The sequence below is a fragment of the Mustela erminea genome, chromosome 5 (genome assembly GCF_009829155.1).
Source record: "Mustela erminea isolate mMusErm1 chromosome 5, mMusErm1.Pri, whole genome shotgun sequence".
In the NCBI taxonomy this organism is placed as follows: Eukaryota; Metazoa; Chordata; class Mammalia; order Carnivora; family Mustelidae; genus Mustela; species Mustela erminea.
Window position 1 is genome coordinate 52,538,620 of NC_045618.1, and position 15,193 is coordinate 52,553,812.

Here is a 15,193-nt window from a genome sequence, read left to right on the forward strand (position 1 = left end):
ACACAAAATAATAATAATAATAATAATAATAATTATTATTATTCACATTAGTAACACATCTATCAAAATGTTGCGGGCTCTCTATGTAACAGATGGTATTTACAAGAAGGATAAAGAGAGGGAAAGGGTAGATCAAGTGTGCATAGCATCAGGGAAAGAGGGAAAGGAAGAGAGGAGTAAAATATAGTTACTAATATAGGACTCTCTGGATTGTAGTGTAATGTTTAGGGGTTTATATTTGGGTTTTAAAGTTCCAGCACAAGGGGCAATGTTGAATATTTGGGGCTAAGGCAGGGGTAGCAAAAGCAGTTAATGAGTATTACTAGTAGTATTACTAGTTCCCAAAATATATTTTATTAAGTTAAAAATTGTATTAAAAATTATACCTGGCATACCTGGCATAATTTAACCCCAATTATGAAAGGAGTGTACCTTTTATTACCACTAATTAAAAATACAGTGGTCAAAAAGAGGCTAACCAAGAATTTAATATCAACCAATGGAGAACTATCAAAGAAAAGTGGCGTATCTTGCATCCCATTACAATTATTTCACATTTCCCATTTCCTTTTTTTTTTTTTTTTAAGGTCTACTCAGTTTACTTATCCTCTAGCCAATTTAAGCACTTTGTGTATTTCTAGGAATCTGTTCATTTCACCTATGTAATTTATTAGCATACAATTATTCAGAGTATTTATTGTAATTTTCTTTTTAAATTTCTGTAAGGTTACTTGCTGAGTTATATTTGTCGTTTGACTCTTATCTCCTTTCCTTTTTGTCAATCTAGGTAATCATCAGTTATGTTAATTCTTTTAAAGAACATTTTGGTTTTATTCATTTTGCCTATTATGTTACTACTCTGTATTTCATCAGTTTCTGCGCTAATCTTCATTTAGTTGCTTTTCCTTGCATTAAGTTTTGTCTTTTTTTTTTTTTTTTCAGTGTCTTAAGGTGGAAGATGAGGTTATTCATTTGAGATGTTACCTGGTGATTCACAGACCTGTACCCCTGGGGATAAATATATATGTTTATAAAAAATAAAAAATTAATTAAAGAAAAAAAATTTCTGTAAATTTGCGTGGGAGAGACAAGATGGCAGGGAAATAGGAGGAGGCGCCGTTTCAACCTGTACCCTAAAGTGAGCTGATTACCTACCAAAGAACTCTGATTACCCATGAAATCAGCCTGAGATCAGAATTATACACGTCTGGATCTCTACGGGGGCAGAAGACGCCAGTGGGCAGGTAAAGTGGAGTGGGAACATCGGACTGATATCGGAAGATAAACAAAAGGGGGAGAGAATCACCAGAGGTGATTCATTGGAAAGTAATACCCCAGTACGAGAGTTCCCTGTGTCTGGGGACCAGTATTAACTTGGAGTCTGGTTGAAAGCACTCAAAAAGAGCAAAGGGTCATGGGGGGAAATTGTGGGAATCAGGGTGGTTAGGGACAGGGGCTTAAGTCCCTGGACCGAGGACAGCCACCCCTGGCACTGAGCCAGAGAGAGTGCAGCGGAGAAACCAGGTCTTGGTCCCTGAGCCACCAGTGTGCCTGAGAACGCATGGGGTCTGGCTCCCATGAGGGGCTGGGAGCCTCGCCAGCCAGCAAATGTACAGCCTTTTTGCACACTCCACACAAGCACAGTACAGTGCTCTCAGTGCGTGAGATGCACGCGCCCCACACCCTTGTCTTAGAGAGGTGTGCACAGTGCCAGCCCAGCGCTCTCAGACCCAGAAAGACCAGGCACTCCCATCCCAGGCCAGAGGGAAAATCTCAGTGTGCAGTTGCTGCTTGGAACCTCTCTGGTGGTCTGGAGCTGCCCAGACAGCCACCACTGTCATGGTTTTGGGTACAAGCAGGATTCCTGTGTCCCCAGGGACTGTGATCAGAGCCTGCGCTGCCAGCAGCCAAGGGGGACTTATGTGCTCTGGAGCACCCAGAGAGGAACAGACTGAGGCTTCTGAGAAGGAGGTTGGGGTGCAGTTTACTTTCCTCTAAACCTACAAAAACCATCAAAAGCTGTAAAGATGAGAGGGAAAAAAAAAAGAAAAAACAAACATAAAAACCTCCAGAGCACAAAAGCCTGAAAAAACGATTTCCTCAGAGCCCACCCCACTTGAGAAGGGTGGGAGGACTTAACTCAGGGAACATTGCCTGAAAACCCACATGGCAGGTCCCTCCCCAGAAAACCAACCAGGAAAAAAAAAAAAAAAAAAAAAAAAAAAGACAACAAGAGAACTACCACCACTCCTTCATAGATACAACTTTTATTTTTAATTCGTTCCCACTATTCTTATTCATTTTTTCTATGATTTTTTAAATTTTTTCAGTTTATTTATTTTCAGAAAAACAGTATTCATTATTTTTTCACCATGATTTTTAACCTATTTACCATCACACTGAGATCTCCAGTACATCAAATTCCATAATAACCATTTAACCTGAACTTTTTGATATACAAAACAGTGTTTTTCTTTTGATTTTCTATTTTTTAAAATGAATTGTATTTATTTATTTATTTTTAAATTTAAATTTTTTATTTTTTATAAACATATATTTTTATTTTTATGCCCAGGGGTATAGGTCTGTGAATCGCAGGGTTTACACACTTCACAGCACTCACCAAAGCACATACCCTCCCCAATTTCAATAACCCCACCCCCCTTTTCCCCACCCCCTCCACCCAGCAACCCTCAGTTTGTTTTGTGAGATTAAAAGTCACTTATGGTTTGTCTCCCTCCAAATCCCATCTTGTTTCATTTATTCTTCTCCTACCCCCTTAAGCCCCCATGTTGCATCATCACTTCCTCATATCAGGGAGATCATATGATAGTTGTCTTTCTCCGCTTGACTTATTTCGCTAAGCATGATAGGCTCTAGTTCCATCCACGTTGTTGCAGATGGCAAGATTTCATTTCTTTTGATGGCTGCATAGTATTCCATTGTGTATATATACCACATCTTCTTTTTCCATTCATCTGTTGATGGACATCTAGGTTCTTTCCATAGTTTGGCTATTGTGGACATTGTAGCTATAAACATTCGGGTCCACGTGCCCCTTCAGATCACTACGTTTGTATCTTTAGAGTAAATACCCAGTAGTTCAATTGCTGGGTCATAGGGTAGTTCTATTTTCAACATTTTGAGGAGCCTCCATGCAGTTTTCCAGAGTGGTTGCACCAGCTTGCATTCCCACCAACAGTGGAGGAGGGTTCCCCTTTCTCCGCATCCTCGCCAGCATCCTTGTTAATTTTAGCCATTCTGACTGGCGTGAGGTGATATCTCATTGTGGTTTTGATTTGTATTTCCCTGATGCCGAGTGATATGGAGCACTTTTTCATATGTCTGTGGCCATCTGGATGTCTTCTTTGCAGAAATGTCTGTTCATGTCCTCTGCCCATTTCTTGATTGGATTATTTGTTCTTTGGGTGTTGAGTTTGCTAAGTTCTTTATAGATTTTGGATACTAGCCCTTTATCTGATATGTCATTTGCAAATATCTTCTCCCATTCTGTCAGTTGTCTTTTGGTTTTGTTAACTGTTTCCTTTGCTGTGCAAAAGCTTTTGATCTTGATGAAATCCCAATAGTTCATTTTTGCCCTTGCTTCCCTTGCCTTTGGCGATGTTCCTAGGAAGATGTTGCTGCGGCTGAGGTCGAAGAGGTTGCTGCCTGTGTTTTCCTCAAGGATTTTGATGGATTCCTTTCTCACATTGAGGTCCTTTATCCATTTTGAGTCTATTTTCGTGTGTGGTGTAAGAAAATGGCATGATATATTCAGAGCACTAAACGAGAAAAACATGCAGCCAAGAATACTATATCCATCTAGCCTATCATTGAAAATAGAAGGAGAGATTAAAAGCTTCCAGGACAAACAAAAACTGAAAGAATTTGCAAACACCAAACCAGCTCTACGAGAAATACTGAAAGGGGTCCTCTAAGCAAAGAGAGAGCCTACAAGTGGTAGATCAAAAAGGAACAGAGACAATATGCAGTAACAGTCACCTTGCAGGCAATGGCACTAAATTGCCTGTACAATGGCACTAAATTCATATCCCTCAATAGTTACCCTGAATGTTAATGGGCTAAATGCCCCAATCAAAAGACACAGGGTATCATAATGGATAAAAAAACAAAACCATCTATATGTTGCATACAAGAAACTCATTTTAAGCCTGAAGACACCTCCAGATTTAAAGTGAGAGGGTGGAAAAGAATTTACTATGTTAACGAACATCAGAAGAAAGCAGGAGTGGCAATCTTTATATCAGGTCAATTAGATTTTAAGCCAAAGACTATAATAAGAGATGAGGAAGGACACTATATCATACTCAAAGGGTCTGTCCAACAAGAAGATCTAACAATTTTAAATATCTATGCCCTCAACATAGGAGCAGCCAACTATATAAACAATTAATAACAAAATCAAAGAAACACATCAACAATAATACAATAATAGTAGGGGACTTTAACACTCCCCTCACTGAAATGGACAGATCATCCAAGCAAAAGATCAACAAGGAAATAAAGGCCTTAAATGACACATTGGACCAGATGGACATCACAGATATATTCAGAACATTTCATCCCAAAGCAACAGAATACACATTCTTCTCTAGTGCATATGGAACATTCTCCAGAATAGATCACATCCTCGGTCCTAAATCAGGACTCAACCAGTATCAAAAGATTGGGATCATACCCTGCATATTTTCAGACCACAATGCTCTGAAGCTAGAACTCAACCACAAGAGGAAGTTTGGAAAGAACCCAAATACATGGAGACTAAACAGCATCCTTCTAAAGAATGAATGGGTCAACCAGGAAATTAAAGAAGAGTTGAAAAAAATCATGGAAACAAATGATAATGAAAATGCAATGGTTCAAAATCTGTGGGACACAACAAAGGCAATCCTGAGAAAGGTCTTAGGTACACAACCTAACCCTACACCTAAACTAACTAGAGAAAGAACAAGAAAGAAACCCTAAACCCAGCAGGAGAAGAGAAATCATAAAGATCAGAGCAGAAATAAATGAAATAGAAACCAAAAAATAAATAGAACAAATCAACCAAACTAGGAGCTGGTTCTTTGAAAGAATTAATAAGATTGATAAACCCCTGGCCAGAGTTATCAAAAAGAAAAGAGAAAGGACCCAAATAAATAAAATCGTGAATGAAAGAGGAGAGATCACAACTAACACCAAAGAAATACAAACTATTATAAGAACATACTATGAGCAACTCTACGCCAACAAATTTGACAATCTGGAAGAAATGAATGCATTCCTAGAAACATATAAACTACCACAACTGAATCAGGAAGAAATAGAAAGCCTGAACAGATCCATAACCAGTAAGGAGATTGAAACAGTCATTAAAAATCTCCAAACAAACAAAAGCCCAGGGCCAGACGGCTTGCCGGGGAAATTCTACCAAACATTTAAAGAAGAACTAATTCCTATTCTCCTGAAACTGTTCCAAAAAATAGAAATGGAAGGAAAACTTCCAAACTCATTTTATGAGGCCAGCATCACCTTGATCCCCAAACCAGACAAGGATCCCATCAAAAAAGAGAGCTATAGACCAATATCCTTGATGAACACAGATGCGAATATTCTCACCAAAATACTAGCCAATAGGATTCAACAGTACATTAAAAGGATTATTCACCATGATCAAGTGGGATTTATTCCAGGGCTGCAAGGTTGGTTCAACATCCGCAAATCAATGTGATACAACACATCAATAAAAGAAAGAACAAGAACCATATGATACTCTCAATAGATGATGAAAAAGCACTGAAAAAGTACAGCACCCCTTCCTGATCAAAACTCTTCAAAGTGTAGGGATAGAGGACACATACCTCAATATTATCAAAGCCATCTATGAAAAACCCACCGCAAATATCATTCTCAATGGAGAAAAACTGAAAGCTTTTCCGCTAAGGTCAGGAACACAGCAGGGATGTCATTATCACCACTGTTATTGCTTTTCTATTTTTTAAATTTTTAAAAAATTTTAGTTTAGTTTATTCTTTTTGTAATTTCAATTTTTATTTATTTATTTTTTCCACAAAATTTCCAGTAATTGCAATTCTTTCTTCCTCATTCCTTCTTCATTCTGTCCTCACATTACTATTGATATTCATGTTACCACACACTAGCTTTAATTTTCTAGAATATATAATTTTGTAATTGTATGAAATGAACCGTTATTTCTAGGGCTTCTATTGCTGAGCCAAATACTTGACAATATCCCCATATTTATCATGTTTTTTTTTTTAGTTGAATATAGTTTTTTTATTCTCTTCTGTAAGTCCTATATACTTTTCCCTTCCTAATATAATATACATGGGGGGAGGGGTTCCCATATATTTTATTTTTTTAAATTTTTGTTCAGAGTAACAGTATTCATTGTTTTTGCACCACACCCAGTGCTCCATGCAATACGTGCCCTCCCCCAACACACACCACGTGGTTCCCCCAAGTTCCCAACCCCCGCTCCTTCAAAACCATCAGATTGTTTTTCAGGGTGCATAGTCTCTCATGGTTCACCTCCCCTTTCAATTTCCCCCAACTCCCTTCTCCTCTCCATCTCCCCATGTCCTCCATGCTATTTGTTATGCTCCACAAATAAGTGAAACCATATGATAATTGACTCTCTTTGCTTGATATTTTCACCCAGCATAATCTCTTCCAGTCCTGTCCATGTTGCTACAAATGCTGGGTATTCATCCTTTCTGATGGAGGCATAATATTCCATAGTGTATATGGACCACATCTTCCTTATCCATTCATCCGTTGAAGGGCATCTTGGTTCTTTCCACAGTTTGATGACTGTGGCCATTGCTGCTATAAACACTGGGGTACAGATGGCCCTTCTTTTCACTATATCTGTATCTTTGGGATAAATACCCTGGAGTGCAATGGTAGGGTCATAGGGAAGCTCTTTTTTTAATTTCTTGAGGAATCTCCACACTGTTCTCCAAAGTGGATGCACCAACTTGCATTCCCACCAACAGTGTAAGAGGGTACCTTTTTCTCCACATCCTCTCCAACACACGTTGTTTCCTGTCTTGCTAATTTTGGCCATTCTAACTGGTGTAAGGTGACATCTCAATGCAGTTTTAATTTGAATCTCCCTGATGGCTAGTGATGATGAATATTTTTTCATGTGTCTGATAGTCATGAAAGAAATTGAAGAAGACACAAAAAGATGGAAGACCATTCCATGCTCTTGGTTCAGAAGAATATTGTTAAAATGTCTACACTGCCTAGAGCAATCTATACTTTTAATGCCATTCCGATCAAAATTCCACCAGTATTTTTCAAAGAGTTGGAGCAAATAATCCTAAAATTTGTATGGAATCAGAAGAGACCCTGAATCACTAAGGAAATCTTGAAAAACAAAAATAAAACTGGCAGCATCACATTACCTGATTTCAAGCTTTACTACAAAGCTGTGATCACCAAGACAGCATGGCACTGGCATAAAAACAGACACATAGAACAGTGAAACAGTGTAGAGAGCCCATATATGGGCCCTCAACTCTTTGGTCAAATAATCTTCGACAAAACAGGAAAACATATGCAGTGGAACAAAGAGAGTCTCTTCAATAAATGGTGCTGGGAAAACTGGACAGCTATATGTAGAAGAACGAAACTCAACCATTCTCTTACACTGAACACAAAGATAAACTCAAAATGGATAAAAGACCTCAATGTGAGACAGGAATCCATCAGAATCCTAGAGAGGAACATAGGCAGTAACCTCTTCGATATCATCCACAGCAACTTCTTTCAAGATATGTCTCCAAAAGCAAAGGAAACAAAAGCAAAAATAAACTTTTGGGACTTCATCAAGATCAAAACCTTCTGCACAGCGAAGGAAAGAGTCAAAATAACAAAGAGGAAACCTATGGAATGGGAGAAGATATTTACCAATGACAGTACAGACAAAAGGTTGATGATATCCAGGATCTATAAAGATCTCCTCAAACTCAACACACACAAAACAGATAATAATATTAAAAAATGGGCAGAAGACATGAACAGACACTTTTCCAATGAAGACATACAAATGGCTATCAGACACATAAAAAAATGTTCATCATCACTAGCTGTCAGGGAGATTCAAATTAAAACCACATTGAGATGTCACCTTACACCAGTTAGAATGGCCAAAATTAGCAAGACAAGAAACAACATGTGTTGGAGGGGATGTGGAGAAAGGGGAACCCTCTTCCACTGTTGGTGGGAATGCAAGTTGGTGCAGCCACTTTGGTGAACAGTGTGGAGACTCCTCAAGAAATTAAAAATAGAGCTTCCCTATGACCCTGCAATTGCACTACTGGGTATTTACCCCAAAGATACAGACGTAGTGAAAAGAAGGGCCATCTGTACCCCAATGTTTATAGCAGCAATGGCCATGGTCACCCAACTGTGGAAAGAACCAAGATGCCCTTAAATGGACAAATGGATAAGGAAGATATGGTCCATATACACTATGGAGTATTATGCCTCCATCTGAAAGGATGAATACCCAACTTTTGTAGCAACATGGACAGGACTGAAGAGATTATGCTGAGTGAAATAAGTCAAGCTGAGAGAGTCAATTATCATATGCTTTCACTTATTTGTGGAGCATAACAAATAACATGGAGGACATGGGGAGATGGAGAGTGAAAGGGAGTTGAGGAAAATTGGAAGGGGAGGTAAACCATGAGAGACTATGGATTCTGAAAAACAACCTGAGGGTTTTGAACAGGTGGGGGGGGGTATGAGGTTGGGGGAGTCAGGTATTGGGTATTAAGGAGGGCACATATCTCATGGAGCACTGGGTGTGGTGCAAATACAATGAATACTGTTGTGCTGAAAAGAAATTAAAAAAAAGAAAAAAATTCTGTGCATTTCTCTGCAAACACTGCTGTTTTAGCTCGTCCCATAGGTTTTGGTACGTTGTGTCTTCATTTTAATTCACCTCAAAAATATCACAATTTTCCTTTGATTACTTCTTTGAGTTGGTTATTTAGAAATGTATTATTGAATTTCCACATATTTGTGAGTTTACCAAATTGCTTTTTAAATTGATTTCTAACTATTCCATTAAGGTCAGAGAACACATTTGTTTCTATTTCAATCTGTTTATGGATATTTGTTTCATGGACTAGTATATGGTCCATTCTGGAGAATGAGCCATATGTACTTGAAAATATATATACTGCTGTTCGTTGAACTAGTTTATTGATATCTATCAGATTTAGTTGATTTATAGTATTGTTTTTGTCTTCTAATTCCTTGATATTCTGCCTAGTTGTTCTACTCATTATTGAAAGTGAGGTTTTTGAAGTCTCCAACTATGATCCAACTATTATTGTTTAATTTTCTATACTCTCCTCATTGTTATCAATTTTTCCTTCATGTTGGTGCTGTTATTAGGCTCACAGAGTTTCTGATTGTTTTATCTTCCTGATGGACTGACCTTTTATAATTTTAAAATGTCTCTTATTATCTCTAGTAGATTTTTGTTTTAGAGTCTATTTTTGTCTGGGACACCTGGATGCCTCAGTCTGTTAAGCATCTGCCTTTGGCTCAGGTCATGATCCTAATGCCCTGGGATCAAGTCTTGTAATGAGTTCCCTGCTCAGCAGGGAGACTGCTGCTCCCTCTTCCTGCCTCTCCCCCTGCTTGTGATCTCTTTCTGAGAAATATATAAAATCTTTTAAAATAATAAAATCTATTTTGTCTGATGTATGTATACTCACTCCAGCTTCTTTGTGGTTATTATATGCATGACATATTATTTTCCATAATTTACTTGCAATCCTATCTTTGACTCTACAATATGTCTCTTCTAAACAGAATATAGTTCTATCTTATTTTGGTTTTTATCCAATCTGACAATTTCTGTCTTTTGATTGGGTTGTTTAATGCACTCATATTTAAAGTTGCTATTGATATTATTGGATTTGCATCTGCCATTTTGCTTTTTATTTTCTCAGGTCTCATTTTTTTAAATTCTTCTATTTCTCCTTTACTATTTGATTTTGCATTGAATATTTTTAATGTAGTTAAACTGCTTTAAAGATTTTTTTTTTTCTTTGAGAGGGAGAGAGTGACAGAGGGAGGGAGAGAGAAGTGAGGGAGGGGCAAAAAGAGAAGGAGAGAGACTCTTAGGTTCCATGCCCAGGGAAGAGCCTGACACAGAGCTGGATCTCACAACAATGAGATCATGACCTGAGACAAACTCAAGAGTTGGACATTAACTGACTGAGCCACCCAGGCACCCCTATTTTTCAACTATTTCCTTAGTGGTTGTTCCAGGTCTTACTGTATATCTTAACTTATCAGCATTGGCTTCAGATTTATATTAACTGAATTACAGTGAGAACTACAAATGGTAATTTTATATAGCTCTATACCCCTTTCTTCTTCTTTTGTGATATTATTGTTACACATATTATACCTATAAATGTTTTATTATGTTTAAACATTACCCTATATAGTCTTTTTAATTTTAATTTTATTTTTTAACCTTACACCTATGGAAGAATCTATTTTTTTAAAGTTTTAATCTAAATTCCAATTAGTTAACATACAGTCTATTATTAGTTTTAGCTGTACAATATAATGACTCAACACTTTCATAAACACCTGGTGCTCACCACAAGTACTGTGCCCTCTGTCTAGGGGACAGAGAATTCTTGGCTGCATATTTCTCCCATTCAGCAGGTTAAGCATTTCCTTCTACTCCTTTCTGGCTCACTTTGTGTCTGTGGACAGATCTGCTATGACCTTGACCTGTGTTCCCTTGTAAGTTAAGGACCTTTTTTTCCTATGCTGCTTTCAGGATTCTTTCCTAGACTATTTATTTGTGTATTTTGTGAATTTGACTATGATATGCCTTAGTGATGGACAGCTTTTGTTGAATTTGATGGGAATTCTCTGTGCTTCTTCAATTTTGATGTCTGTGTCCTTCCCCAGATTATGGAAGTCTTCAGCTATAATTTGTTTGAATAAACCTCTTCTGGGACTCTTATGGTATCCATGCTATTATGATTTACTGAGTCTCTGAACTCTCTAAGTCTACCTTTGTGGTCCCTCTTCTTTTCTGCTTCATTATTTTCCATAATTTTATTTTCTATATCACTGATTTGCTTCTTTGCATCTTGGTTATGACATTTTTGATTTGGCCTGACTTGATTTTAGTTCTCTTACCTCTGTATCAAGGGATTCTCTAGTGTGTTCTATGCTTTTTTCTAGCCCAAATAGTATCCTTAGAATAATTTTAAATTCTAGTTCAGACAGCTTACTTATATCTGTGTTGATTAAATCCCTGGATGTGAATTCTACCTTGTGTTTGTTATTTTAGGGTGAATCTTCCAAATTGTCATTTTGTTCAGAAAAGAAGTCAAAAAAGAACAGAACAAAACAAAACAAAAAATAAACAAAAAACAAGAAAGAGCAAAAAACAAAGAAAAAGAAAACAAAACAAGAAAATCAGAAAAATAAAAATGTAGATCCTGGGTGTGCTTCAGTTTGGTTACTGAAAGAATCTAGATCCCAAAATAAAAAAAAAAAAAAAAAAAAAATAGACAGAAAAAAAAAATATGGAAAGAACACATACAAAAATTTAAAAAATTAATAAATTTAAAAGGGTATCGGAAAATTTAAGAAAACAAATGAAAAATAATAAAAATAAAAGAAATAGGGGCGCCTGTGTGGCTCTGTCAGTTAAACTTCTGACTCTTGATTTTGGCTCAGGTCATGATCTCAGAGTTCTGGATCTGGCCCTGCATCAGGCTCTGTACTCAGTGCAGTCTGCTTGCCCCTCTCCCCTCACTCTCAATCTTTCTCTCTCAAATAAAATCTTAAGACAAAAAATAATAATAATAATAAAAGTAAAAAGGAAATAAAATTCCCCTAGAGGTGAAACTTTGCAGCACTCTATTACCAATAAACTTGGTATGAGTTGTTTATGCTGGTCCTCTGGGGGTGGGACCTGGGGCTAATTGTTTCAATGGAAAGACTCCTCGGGGCAGTTGGGGGGTTGGGTGGGGGAGTTGGGGATTGGTGGGGGAATTGATGTAAGAGGCTCCCATCTCCACTAGGTGGTGCTGTTTTCCTCCTTGAAGGCTTTTAGCCACTGATGGGCTGGATGAAAATGGCTTAGCCTTGCTCTCTAGCCTGGGAGGTCAAAGTTCACACCTCCTACTCTTCAGTGAGCCCTCACAGAAAAGCAGCCAATCACCCTATTTTTTTTTTTTTTTTCTGGTTTCCCTATGATCCTATGTTCACTCTGGCCATGTCTGAGCCTTTTTATCTTAGGCGCATGACCGTTTCAAAATTCCAGTTTTTAGGGATGTCTGTGGCATGGATCTGTACTGTTTCTCTGGAGGATGGTCTTGCCAGGCTTCCCAGCAGGTCCAAGGAAAGCAGCTGCACAACTGTGCTGTGGTTTGTAGTTTATACCAAAAAGCTGGCACCAGCCAGCTTCCCAGCTTCTATGCCTGGGAAAAGCACAGTACCTTGGTGTCACCTGTTCTTCCTGCGACCCAGTGGATCCTCAGACCATTCTGTCACTCCTGGGGTTTTGCCCCACTTCACCACCTGAGCACCTTTAATGCAGGGACATCCCCCCACATTAATCAACTAAAAAGTTCAGATTTTTCACTCCAATACTTTATGGTAGCCTCCACAAGCAGGCTCTCTCCTCACCACTGCATCCATAGTTATATCTTTCCCAAGTGAGCTTCCACACCTCCTACCTTCCAAAAGGCAGTTGCTTTTCTACTTATAGACTTGAAGTTTTTGTTCTTCAGAACTCCAATTGACTTCTTGGGTGTTCAGAATAATTTAGTAACTATCTAAACTGGGTTTGAGGGACAAACTCAGAGCCCTCCCACTCCTCCACCAGCTTAACTCCTCCTCCTGTGTAATACAGACATTGTAACAAAATTTGTTTTTCTAATCCATGAGCATGGAATGTCTTTTCATTTCTTTATGTCATCTTGAATTTCTTTCATCTGCGTTTTACAGTTTTCAGAGTACAGGTCTTTTACCTCTTTGGTTAGGTTTATTCCTAGATGTTTTGTTTTTGTTTGGTGCAATTGTAAATGGGATTGTTTTCTTAATTTCTCTTTCTGCTGCCTTTTAAAAAAAAATTTAATTAATTAATTAATTAAAAAACTATTTTACGTATTTATTTGACAGAGACAGAGAGGTCACGTGTAGGCAGAGACGCAGACAGAGAGGCAGGCAGAGAGAGAGGGGTGGGGAAGCAGGCTCCATGCTGAGCAAAGAGCCCAATGCAGGGCTCCATCCTAGGACCCTAAGACTATGACCTAGGCCAAAGGCAGAGGCTTAACCCACTGAGCCACCCAGGTGCCCTCTGCTGCTTCTTTATTAGTGTATAAAATGCAACAGACTTCTGCATATTGGTTTTGTATCTTGCAACTTTACTGAATTCATTTATTAGGTCCAAGTAGTTTTTTGGTGGAGTCTTTCAGATTTTCTATAAATAGTGTCAGGTCATCTGCAAACAGTGAAACTTTTATATTGTTCATATCAATTTGGATGCCTTTTATTACTTTCTGTTGTCTGACTCCTATGACCAGGACTTCAATTACTATGTTGGATAAAAGTGGGTGGGAGTGGACATCCTTGTCTTATTCCTGACTTTAGTTAAGTTAGATGTTATCTGTGGGTTTTCCATATATGGCCTTTATTCTATTGAGGTATATTCCTCTAAACCCACTTTTTTGAGGGCTTTTATTATGAGTGAATGTTGTACTTCGTCAAACTCTTTCTCTACATCTACTGAAATGATCATATGGTTTTTATCCCTTCTCTTATTGATGTGATTGATGTATAATATTGGTTGATTTACAAAGAGTGAACCACCCTTGCATTCCTGGAAATAAATCTCACTTCATGGTAGTAAATGATTTTTTTTTTTTTCATGTACTGTTCATTTGGTTTGCTGATGTTTTGTGGAGAGTTTTGCATCTATGTTCATCAAAGGTATTGGCTTGTAGTTCTCTTTTTTTGGTGGTATCTATCTGGTTTTGGTATCAGGGTGATACCAACCTCATAGAATGAATTTGGAAATGTTCCTTCCTCTTTGATTTTTTGAAATAGCTTGAGAAGAAACATGTATTAACTCTTCTTTAAATGTTTGGTAGAATTTGCCTATGAAGCTGTCTGGTCTTGGACTCTAGTTTGTTGGAAATTTTTGGATTACTGATTCAATTTCCTTGCTGGTAATCAGTCTGTTCAAATTTCTTATTTCTTCCTATTTCGGTTTTGGGAGGTTATATGTTTCTAGGAATTAATCTGTTTCTTCTATGTTGTCTAATTTGTTGGCATATGGTTTTTTGCAGTAGTTTATATTTCTGTTGTGTTGTTTGTTAGTTTTCTTCTGTCATTTGTGATTGTGTTTATTTGGGCCCTTTCTTTTTTCTTGATGAGCATGGCTAGAGGTTTATCAATTTTTTAAAAGACGTTATTTATTTATTTGAGAGAGAGAGCATGGATGGAGAGAGGGGCAGAGGGAGAGGGAGAAGTAGACTACCCGCTGAACAGGGAGCCCAATGCAGGGCTTGATCCTTGGACCTGACAGGACCTGACACTTAACCAACTGAGCTACCCAGGCACACTGAGGTTTATCAATTTTATTAATTTTTTCAAAGAACCAGATCCTGATTTCATTAATTTTTTCCTTTTATTTTTTAGTTTCTGTATCATTTCTTTCTTTCATTCCTTTTCTCTTTTCCTTTTTCTCTTTCTTTCTTTCCTTTTCTCTCTCTCTTTCTTTCTTTGATTTTATTTATTTAAGAGAGAGAGAGAGAGAGAGAACATAGAGGGAAAAGTAGAACTTCTGCTGAGCAGAGAGCCCAATGTGGGGCTCAATTCCAGTACCCTGGAATCATGACCTGAGCCAAAGGCAGATGCTTAACCAACTGAACCCCCCAGGTGCCCTTATATCATTTATTTTTGCTCTAATATTTACTATTTCCTTCTGCTGGTTTTAGGTTTTATTTGTTGTTCTTTTTCCAGCTCTTTCTGGTGTCAGGTTAGGTTGTTTGAGATTTTTCTTGCTTCTTGAGATAAGCCTATATTGTTATAAACATCCCTCTTAGACCTGCTTTGCTGTATCCTAAAGGTTTTGGACCACTGTATTTTCATTTTCATTTGT